An 11,175-nucleotide genomic window follows, 5' to 3' on the forward strand; every position below is an offset into this window, starting at 1 on the left:
CTTGATGTATGTCTATTGATACTGATATTTATGCCAAAAATTCTTTTAAATACTATGAGATGCCAGAGAAATAGGGTGAAATGTGCATATAAACAAATAAGTTTAATAAAGGGTGATAGGAGTCATGATGGAAACCTGTGAGAGAATGCGGCTATGGACGCAGGCACAGGACTGAGTGATTCTACCTGTGTGTGGGGTTCATAAACAGCTCTACAGTCAGCCGCTGAGGAAAAGCTTTCCAACAGCGTGCAATCCTGTGGACAGAAAAGAAGGGGTGGAGAAAAAACAAGACACAAAGATTCGCTGAAGCCAGATCATCAAGAATATGGAACACCATGAGGGAAGTTTGGGTGTTAGCACATAATCAGTGAAAAGCCACCAGAGAAGTTTTACCAGTGAAACAAAACAACTTGATTGACTAAAAGTGAAGACAAGGAGACCGGTTAGGATACTATTGCAATAGTCGTGATGTGAGTTGCTGGGAGTAATGGGGATGGACAGAAGAGGCCAAAATATGTTCAAGAAATAGAATCAACAGGACTCGGACACCGATTGAATATGGGGAGGGCATTTGGCTAAGAAAAGACAAGAAGCCAGGATAACTCCCAGCTCTCTGGGTTGTGCATGTATGGATAGGAGAGCCAGTCACCAAGATGAGAGTGAAGGAGACAGAAAAGGTTAGGAAAAAAAAGAGATTAAATTCATTTTGGGATATAATGATTTTAAGTGTCTCTGGGACAGCAAGATGGAGATATTCTGTTAGTACTAGAGTTAGAAGCCAGTCAGAAACAATGGAGCGAGGTCAGGGATGGAGATTAAATTTGAGACTCATTATTATACATCTGCTCATGGAAAGCAATAAAGAGGATGAAATCATCCCACGGAGAATTTGTAGAATGAGAAGAGAGCCAAAGACAGAAAGCCTGCAGATTCCCAACATTCAGGGGCAGGTAATGAAAAGAGGAAAAATAAAACCTACTGAGAAAGAGCGGCCAGAGATGTAAGAGGAAAACCAAGTGGGTGTGGCATCATGAAGCCAAAGTACAGACAGAATTTCAAAAAGAAGAGGCAGTTCAACCATGTTCACTTCTGAGAATTCATGGAAACGAAAAGCTTAAAAAAATTCACTGATTTGGCCATTAGGTATCTATTTGCAATATTTGTCAGTCATTTCAGGGAGTCAAGAGTGAATAGAAACAGAAACCTGAGTGCAATAGGCTGAGACAGAAACAGACCTAAAGAAAGAGACATGCGAATGCAGCTTATTCTTTCAAGGGACAATTACTCATGCAAATGATTTTAAAATACTTGCGAAGCCACATGCATACGCTTGAATTCATAGAAATTTTCTACTTTTTGGACATTTTACCATGTAATAGATGCTGTCTGTAAAGCTTTTTAAGACTATCAAGTTCTATAACAGGCAGTTACATAAACCACTGATTCTGGGGTAGAGATTATTCCCTAAAGCGAATGTGGTCTGAAATAACTCGTTTACCATATTTTTGCTCAGGAAGAAGTGACACTTTCATACTCTTGGGCTCTGTATGAAAAAGTGAACTCATTATTACATGAAAGTCATCAGAATCAAAATGGTGGCATTTGTGTTAAAAACGAACAAAATCGGCCGGGCGCAGTGGCTCACGCCTGTAATCCCAGCACTTTGGGAGGCCGAGGAGGGCGGATCACAAGGTCAGGAGATCGAGACCATCCTGGCTAACACGGTGAAACCCCGTCTCTACTAAAAATGCAAAAAAAATTAGCCAGGCATGGTGGCGGGCGCCTGTAGTCCCAGCTACTCGGGAGGCTGAGGCAGGAGAATGGCTTGAACCCGGGAGGCGGAGTTTGCAGTGAGCCGAGATCGCGCCACTGCACTCCAGCCTGGGTGAGAACGAGACTCCGTCTCAAAAAAAAAAAAAACGAACAAAATCCTGACAAATAGAACTGAGGAAGGCTATGAAGAGAGGGTTCTCATGCGTGAGTGCTTTGTAACAAAAACTATCACAAAAGACTACAAAAAATACAACATTGCACAAAGATCATCACAACCTTACACAAAAAATACTTCTGTGAGGACATCTGCCAGCCAACCTTGACTGATGCTACCCTTGTTACAGATCCTTGTTATGGATCCTTTGAAGGAGAATCACTTCAAAACAATTCTGTAATCCTCTTTATTTTTCCTTTTAAAACCTCTATCTTCCTTTACCTCCCTTAATATGCATATAGTTTACTATGGCACACATATTCCCATTGCAATGTCCTATTCCTGAATAAATATCATTTTCTTTTAGAGAACATCTAAAAGAGGTTGGCAATTAACACTCACTTGTCATTTAAAAAGCCATAGAATGGCCAGGTGAGTGCCTGTAGTCCCAGCTATTTGGGAGGCTGAGGTGGGAGGATTGCTTGAGCCCAGGAATTTGAGGCCAGTCTCAGCAACATAGTAAGACTCTGTCTCCAAAAAATAATAATAAATAATAAATTAAATTTAAAAACTAAAAGAATTTTAAGGCCATAGAATGAAAAATTCTCAGAAATATATAGCCAAATGTTTTTTGATATTACTTACATGAAGTAGTAATAAATAATAAAAAATGGCTACCATTTATTTATTTATTTTAATTTTTATTTATTTATTTTGAGACAGTCTTGCTCTGTTGTCCAGTCTGGAGTACAATGGTATGATCTCAGCTCACTGCAACCTCTACCTCCAAGGTTCAAGCTATTCTTCTGTCTCAGCCTCCCAAGTAGCTGGGATTACAGGCACCCACCACCACGCCCGGTTAATTTTTGTATTTTTAGTAGAGACAAGGTTTCACCATGTTGGCCATGCTGGTTTTGAACTCCTGACCTCAGGTGATCCACCCGCCTCAGCCTCCCAAAGTGCTGGGATTACAGGAGGAAACCACCGTGTCTGGCCCATTTATTTAGCTCTTAGTCTGGGTAGGTTAGACACAATACTAGGTCCCACACATGCTCTTAAATCTTCCTATTAACTCTGCAAGCTAGGTATTATTACTATCCTCATTTTACAGATGAAAGGACAGCAACTTAGGTTTAGTTACTTGCAAAAAGTCCTCCAGCTAGTGAGTAGCACAACAAGAATTTGAACTCACGTTTAGTCAAAATCCTGCACCCTCAACCAACTGTACACTTCTAACTACACTTGACTTCTCCCTGCTCCATCTGAACTTCATATAGTGTCTTCCCACATGCTGTCTAACATCTGCAGTGTCCTTATTTCCTCCCCACATACCTTTTTTTCTTATTGGTGTAGATAGATTCAGGCCAAATTCCCACTCTACTGTGAACCTTACGGATGCTCCAAGGGCCTGTCTGCAAGATATCATTAATACTCTTATTATAAAACTAGGCCAGGAGCGGTGGCTCACATCTTTGGGCATAATCCCAGCACTTTGGGAGGCTGAGGTAGGCAGATCACTTGAGCTCAGGAGTTTGAGACCAGCCTGGCCAATATGGCAAAACCCTATCTCTACAAAAAGTGTAAAAATTAGCCGGGTGTGGTGGCACATGCCTGTAGTCCTAGCTACTCAGGAGGCTGAGGCAGGAGCATCTCTTGAACCCTGGAGGCAGAGGTTGCAGTGAGCCAAGATTGTGCCACTGCATTCCAGCCCAGGCGACAGAGCAAGACTCCATCTCAAATAAATGAATAAATAAATAAAAATAAAAAAATAAAACTTATTGTGCTACATTGTAATATCTGATTCTCTAAGTAGACTTTAATGTATTTATCCAGCAAATGGCACGTGACAATAATCATTTTACAGACGTTTGTTGAATGAATAGTTGAATGAAGAAGTTCAATACATACTACAGTTTTATATGAAGTCAAAATTGACAGTTATATTTTAAATAAATATTGTAATGTTTGAATGTGTACCTTGGCATCTATTTAAATGCTTAGGGAACCAATTTTAACCGTTTAAAAACATGGTGCTGTATAACATTTTTTATTAAAATGCCAAAGCCTTTGAAGATTAGTCTTTGTAAGTGTAGTTAGTTAACCTTAAAAATTTTGAAAATTCTTTTTTTTTTTTTTTTTTTTTTAAACAGGGTCTTATTCTGTTGCCCAGGCTGGAGTGCAATGGCACAATCTCTGCTCACTGCAATCTCTGCCTCCTGGGCTCAGGTGATCCTCCCACCTCAGCCTCCCAAATAGCTGGGACTACAGGCACTGGGACACCATGCCCAGCTAATTTTTGTAGAGTTGAGGTTTTGCCATGTTGCCCAGGCTGGTCTCAAACTCCTGGGCTCAGGTGATCTACCCACTGTGGCCTCCTAAAGTGCTGGGATTGCAAGCATGAGTCACCCTGCCCGGCCAGATAGTTTTCTTTCTAGAAAATTTTGTTATATAGGAAATCTCTTGTTTTTAAAAATATTTCTTTTATATTCTGTAATTTATTGGACACTTTGATTCAGTAATTTAGAATACTACCTTCATCCTCTACTAATTCTAGTATATACTGAATCCTATTTCTGCCTTGTCTCTTCAGTGCCATTGATATGAAGGTTAATATTTATGATTATACAACAGTTTTAATTTCTGTAGCTTTGTTTTCAAGTCTTCACTTTTTTTTCAAGTCTTAAGTCTGTGAGAGCCTTTATTCATAGAAAAATTACTTTATGCCATAAAACAGTCACAATCCAATATTACTGGCATTTCAAATACTTGAGCAAAAACTTTTCTTTATCTGGTGAGAAATACACACTTAATAATACTCTGCTACTACTATAGTAACCTCCAAATCAAAAACGCACTATAAAACTAGCAACCTCCCTGAAAATAAATAAAATGCTTCTCAATTTTTGTTCATGATTTGCATTACATTAATCTCAAATTACTGACCAATTGCCAAGATCTATTTTCTGCTAGAGCTTTCCAGTGACGTCGTTACCTGTTATTTTGGCAAAGGTCTTAAGAAAGTGAAAATAAAATTTTAAACATCTCCTTTGATTCTAAATTTTCTTGTTTCACAGAAAACTTCACAGTCAGAATTTCACAGGCAATTACACATTCACTAAGGTGATCTATCCAGGTGTTTTTAGGAATATTTATCAATTCCCTCTGATTCATATCATATAAGACAGGCTAAAGAGTTTTAAACTAAGCATATAAAGAGTGCTGATTACACTGAAGTTCTTTTTCTATCAAGCTTCTCGTACTCTGAAAATCAGGTTCTGAAGTCTGAAACTAAATTAATTTTCAACAATTGAAGTAGGCTGAGAACTCTGTTGGTATAAATTCTATTTAGGTGACAGCCACCTCTGGTGCCATTTTATCCTGATGTGATTGAACATGATATGAAAGAGTGCCTTATTCCTATTCAGTGGCAAAGAGCCACGGCTGATTCTTTTTAAATACTTTTTAAAAAGAAAAGTAGACCTAGACTTTTTTTAGCTGAAACAATGACATTTTAATCAAAATAAAATCTACCTCTCATGTAGCATTTATATGTAAAACAGTTAAAGACCTTTAACTTTTATTTTTGTTTTTTATTTCTTTTTGAGACAGGGTCTTACTCTGTCACCCAGGCTGGAATATAGTGGTGAGATCACGGCTCACTGTGGCCTCTACCTCCCAGGCTCAATTAATCCTCCTGCCTTGAGTAGCCGGGGATACAGGCATGCACCGCCACGCCCAGCTAATTTTTCTTTTCTTTTCTTTTCTTTTTTTTTAATAGAAAGGGTCTTACTCTGGTGCCCAGGCTGGTTTTGAATTCCTGGGCTCAAGCAATTCTCCCGCCTTGGCCTCCTAATGTGCTGGGATTATAAGTGTGAGCCACCACGTCCAGCCAACTTTTACTGGGAATCCTGATATAAGTATTTTAAAATATAAAACTTCTTATTTGAAAAGATGCAATATAGATGCCGGGTGCAGTGGCTCACATCTGTAATACTAGCACTTTGGGAGGCCGAGGCAGGCGGATCACTTGAGGTCAGGGGTTTGAATCCAGCCTGACCAATATGGTGAAACCCTGTCTCTACTGAAAATACAAAAATTAGCCAGGCTTGGTGGTGTGTGCCTGTAATCCCAGCTACTTGGGAGGCTGAGGCAGGAGAATCGCTTGAACCCAGGAGGCAGAGTTTGCAATGAGCTGAGATTGCACCACTACACTCCAGCCTGGGCAACAGAGCAACACACTGTCTCAAAAAAAGAAAAGAAAAGAAAAATGCAATATACAATATATTCTTACATCCCTTCCTTCTACTCTGATCTGCCACAAAGACACTTATATACATATGTAAGAGGAGGACAGTGAGTCAGAAAATTTCTTTGTGACTCAGAAAATGCTCTTTTTTAGAAAAATTAAGTTCCAAAATGCTTTACCGCCACCATCCAAACTCCCTACCAAGCTATCTAAAGGTCCTACACTTGTAGCTGCTGGCTACTTCACCAACTATATCTTACCTCCTCAGCCTTGCTGATTCCACTTAAGTGATACTGGTCTTCTTGCTGGTCCTTGACTGGGTTTAGCAGGGTATTCACATTTGCTATTCGATGACAGCTACACTCTTCCCCCAGGTATGCACCTGCCTCACTCTGCCACTTCATAAAGGTACCCACTGAATTGTGTCACTTAATTAAAGAGGTCCTCCCTCCAGACCATCTCTATCTCATTTTCCTTCCACATATTTTCATCAAAGCACTTACTACCACAGACAAAGATTGTCTCCTTGACCAAACTGTAATCAGGCTCCTTTGAGTCCTTTTCTAGATTTGGCCTCAAACTTGGTCTTCTGTGCCCAATTCTTGCAGAGCCCGGTTTTACTGAGAATTATGCTATGTCAGTCAAGAGGAATCCTTCACCCTCAATAGCTGATCACCCTTGATATCTGATCAAATTCCTCATCTCCCACTGTCCCCCAGGGGATGGCTGATCACCCTAGCCTGTTAAGTCAGTTCAGCAAGAGTTCCACCTCCCTTGATGTCTACTTTTAGTGATTCTTGTCCACCGACCACTCACCTCCCAACCCTCTGCAACCTGTTTCCTTGGCTGTAAATCTCCACTTGCTCTTGCTGTATTTGGAGTTGAGCCCAGTTCTATACTATCTGTTTTCCCCAATTGTAATAGCTCCTGAATGAAAATCAGTTTTGCTCCTTTAACTACTGTCAGGCTCTGGTTCTCTTTAATATCACCAGACATATTTTAGAAGTATGATTTTATAGTTGGCCCTCCATAACTGTGAGTTCCCCATCTGTGGCTTCAAGCAACCATGGATTGAAAATATTTAAGGCCATTCACAGTGGCTCATGCCTGTAATTCTAGGACTTTGGGAGGCTGAGGCAGGTGAATTGCTTGAGCCCAGGAGTTTGAAACCAACCTAGACAACAGAGAAACCCCATCTTCTACAAAAAATGCAAAAAATTAGCTAGGCATGGTGGTGTGCACCTGTAGTCCCAAGCTAGGAGAGATACAGAGCAAGACCTTATCAAGAAAGAGAGAAAGAGGGAAAGAGGGAAAGAGAGAGGGAGGGAGGGAGAGATGAAGGGAGGAAGGAAGGAGAAAAAGAAAAAGAAAGAAAGAGAAAGAAAGAAAGAAAGAAAGAAAGAAAGAAAGAAAGAAAGAAAGAAAGAAAGAGAAAGAGAAAGAAAGAAAGAGAAAGAGAAAAGACAAAAGAAGAGAAGAGAAAAGAAAGGAAAAGAAAAGTGCGGTGGCTCACGCCTGTAATCCCAGCACTTTGGGAGGCCAAGGCGGGTGGATCATGAGGTCAGGAGATCGAGACCATCCTGGCCAACACGGTGAAACCCCGTCTCTACTACAAATACAAAAAATTAGTCAGGTGCAATGGCAGGCGCCTGTAATCCCAGCTCTGCCTCAGGAGGCTGAGGCAGGAGAATCGCTTGAATCCGGGTGGCAGAGGTTGCAGTGAGCCGAGATCGCGCCATTGCACTCCAGTCTGGGCGACAGGGTGAGACTCCAACTCAAAAAAAAAAAAGAAAAAAGAAGGAAAAGAAAAGAGAAAGGAAGGAAGAGAGAGAGAGAGAGGAAGGAAGGAAGGAAGGAAGGAAGGAAGGAAGGAAGGAAGGAAATATTGGGGAAAAAAGGATGGTTACATCTGTACTGAACATGTACAGACTTTTTCCTCATAATTATTCTTTAAATAATAGAGTATAAAAACTATTTACCTAACATTTACATTGTATTTGTTATTATAAGTAATCTAGAGGTGATTTAAATTATACAGGAGGATGTGTGTAGGTTATGTGCAAATAGTATGCCATTTTGTATAAGGAGCTTGAGCATCAATGGATTTAGGTATCTTTGCAGGGTCCTGGAACCAATTCTCCATGGAAACCAAGGGACAATTGTATATCTTATTGTTGATTTCTGCCCTCAACTTCCTTTTCCCCACAACATAAGCACCAAGAAGAGTAGGGTCTTTTCTGCATCTTTAGTGCCTACAATAGTACTTGGCACATAATGTGTGCACAAAAGACATTTGTTGAATAAATGGCTTTCTTTCCAATGATATTATACTCAATACAAGTTATGAATCATTTTCAGTTTAAAGATCCAAATACTATTAGCATTTTGATAAATATTAACACTTGATAGTAATAGATTATTTAATTGAGCAGAATATCTATACTTTCTCATAAAACCCTACAAAAAACTGTCATCTCAAGAACACAAACTATATACATATACATATACATATGCACAATATATACACACATATGCAACTATTTACCAATACAAATATAGAAACAAGGAGCATTATGTCTACAACTTATAAATGAATGTGTGTGTGTGTGCATATGGAAGGGGAGGGAAGGAGGGGGAGAGGAAGAATGGTAAATTAATAAATATTAATTTCAAGGAATCAAGAAATATGGATTAAAATTAAAGTATACAGGGATTCTCTTTATCATTTATTTCAGCCTGAAATTGTTTCTAAGTTAAAAAGTTAGAAGAAAGCAAAAAACTTTTTGTCAAAATAAACTAACCACTGTATCTATAGTATGATCCATCCCAAAACAATCTTTTGGCTTGTGCTGAAGAGCATACAATTGTCTTTCTACATTTGAAAAATTATTACTTTCACAGGCTTCTCATGAACTAGAGGACAGATTGAGAAATACTGCCCTAACTCCCTTGTTATTATCAGCCAAATTAGAGTGACCAGAACTTTTACAGAGCCTTCAGAGGAACGATGCCTCTGCGGAGGTGACTATTTGCTTGCAAATTGCTCTTGATGCTGTTGCTAATCAAAGATGTTTAACAGACTGTTTTTGAATTACAACACCATTAATAAATTTCATTTACTTTTTATTTATTTATTTATTTTTTTTTCTATTACTAACTTCACATTTATTTTTCTTTTTTTATTTATTTATTTATTTATTTATTTATTTATTTTTTATTATACTTTAGGGTTTTAGGGTACATGTGCACAATGTGCAGGTTTGTTACATATGTATCCATGTGCCATGTTGATTTCCTGCACCCATTAACTCGTCATTTAGCATTAGGTGTATCTCCTAATGCTGTCCCTCCCCCCTCCCCCCACCCCACAACAGTCCCCAGAGCGTGATGTTCCCCTTCCTGTGTCCATGAGTTCTCATTGTTCAATTCCCACCTATGAGTGAGAACATGCGGTGTTTGGTTTTTTGTCCTTGCGATAGCTTACTGAGAATGATGGTTTCCAGTTTCATCCATGTCCCTACAAAGGACACGAACTCATCATTTTTTATGGCTGCATAGTATTCCATGGTGTATATGTGCCACATTTTCTTAATCCAGTCTATCGTTGTTGGACATTTGGGTTGGTTCCAACTCTTTGCTATTGTGAATAGTGCCGCAGTAAACATACGTGTGCATGTGTCTTTATAGCAGCATGATTTATAGTCCTTTGGGTATATACCCAGTAATGGGATGGCTGGGTCAAATGGTATTTCTAGTTCTAGATCCCTGAGGAATCGCCACACTGACTTCCACAATGGTTGAACTAGTTTACAGTCCCACCAACAGTGTAAAAGTGTTCCTATTTCTCCACATCCTCTCCAGCACCTGTTGTTTCCTGATTTTTTAATGACGGCCATTCTAACTGGTGTGAGATGGTATCTCACTGTGGTTTTGATTTGCATTTCTCTGATGGCCAGTGATGAGGAGCATTTCTTCATGTGTTTTTTGGCTGCATAAATGTCTTCTTTTGAGAAGTGTCTGTTCATGTCCTTTGCCCACTTTTTGATGGGGTTGTTTGTTTTTTTCTTGTAAATTTGTTTGAGTTCATTGTAGATTCTGGATATTAGCCCTTTGTCAGATGAGTAGGTTGCAAAAATTTTCTCCCATTGTGTAGGTTGCCTGTTCACTCTGATGATAGTTTCTTTTGCTGTGCAGAAGCTCTTTAGTTTAATGAGATCCCATTTGTCGATTTTGGCTTTTGTTGCCATTGCTTTTGGTGTTTTAGACATGAAGTCCTTGCCCACGCCTATGTCCTGAATGGTATTGCCTAGGTTTTCTTGTAGGATTTTAATGGTTTTAGGTCTAACATATAAGTCTTTAATCCATCTTGAATTAATTTTTGTATAAGGTGTAAGGAAGGGATCCAGTTTCAGCTTTCTACATATGGCTAGCCAGTTTTCCCAGCACCATTTATTAAATAGGGAATCCTTTCCCCATTTCTTGTTTTTGTCAGGTTTGTCAAAGATCAGATAGTTGTAGCTATGCGGCATCATTTCTGAGGGCTCTGTTCTGTTCCATTGATCTATGTCTCTGTTGTGGTACCAGTACCATGCTGTTTTGGTTACTGTAGCCTTGTAGTATAGTTTAAAGTCAGGTAGTGTGATGCCTCCAGCTTTGTTCTTTTGGCTTAGGATTGACTTGGCGATGCGGGCTCTTTTTTGGTTCCATATGAACTTTAAAGTAGTTTTTTCCAATTCTGTGAAGAAAGTCATTGGTAGTCATTTACTTTTTATATATTGACTGTGGATATGTGAGCTTTCTGAAATTACTCTTTAAGGATGTTTCAGATCTTGGTTCCTCTGAATGTAATCTTTTTCTTCAAAATTTTATCTTTAATCTTTGGTTTTCAGTTGTTTGACCATGATATGTCCAGGGTTGCTTGTGTGTATGTTTTATATATATCCTTCTCGAGATTTTCTAAACTTCTCAGATCTGTGGTTGTTACCCTTAATTAATTTTAGAA

This window comes from Symphalangus syndactylus, chromosome 8, assembly GCF_028878055.3.
Source record: "Symphalangus syndactylus isolate Jambi chromosome 8, NHGRI_mSymSyn1-v2.1_pri, whole genome shotgun sequence".
Classification (NCBI taxonomy): Eukaryota; Metazoa; Chordata; class Mammalia; order Primates; family Hylobatidae; genus Symphalangus; species Symphalangus syndactylus.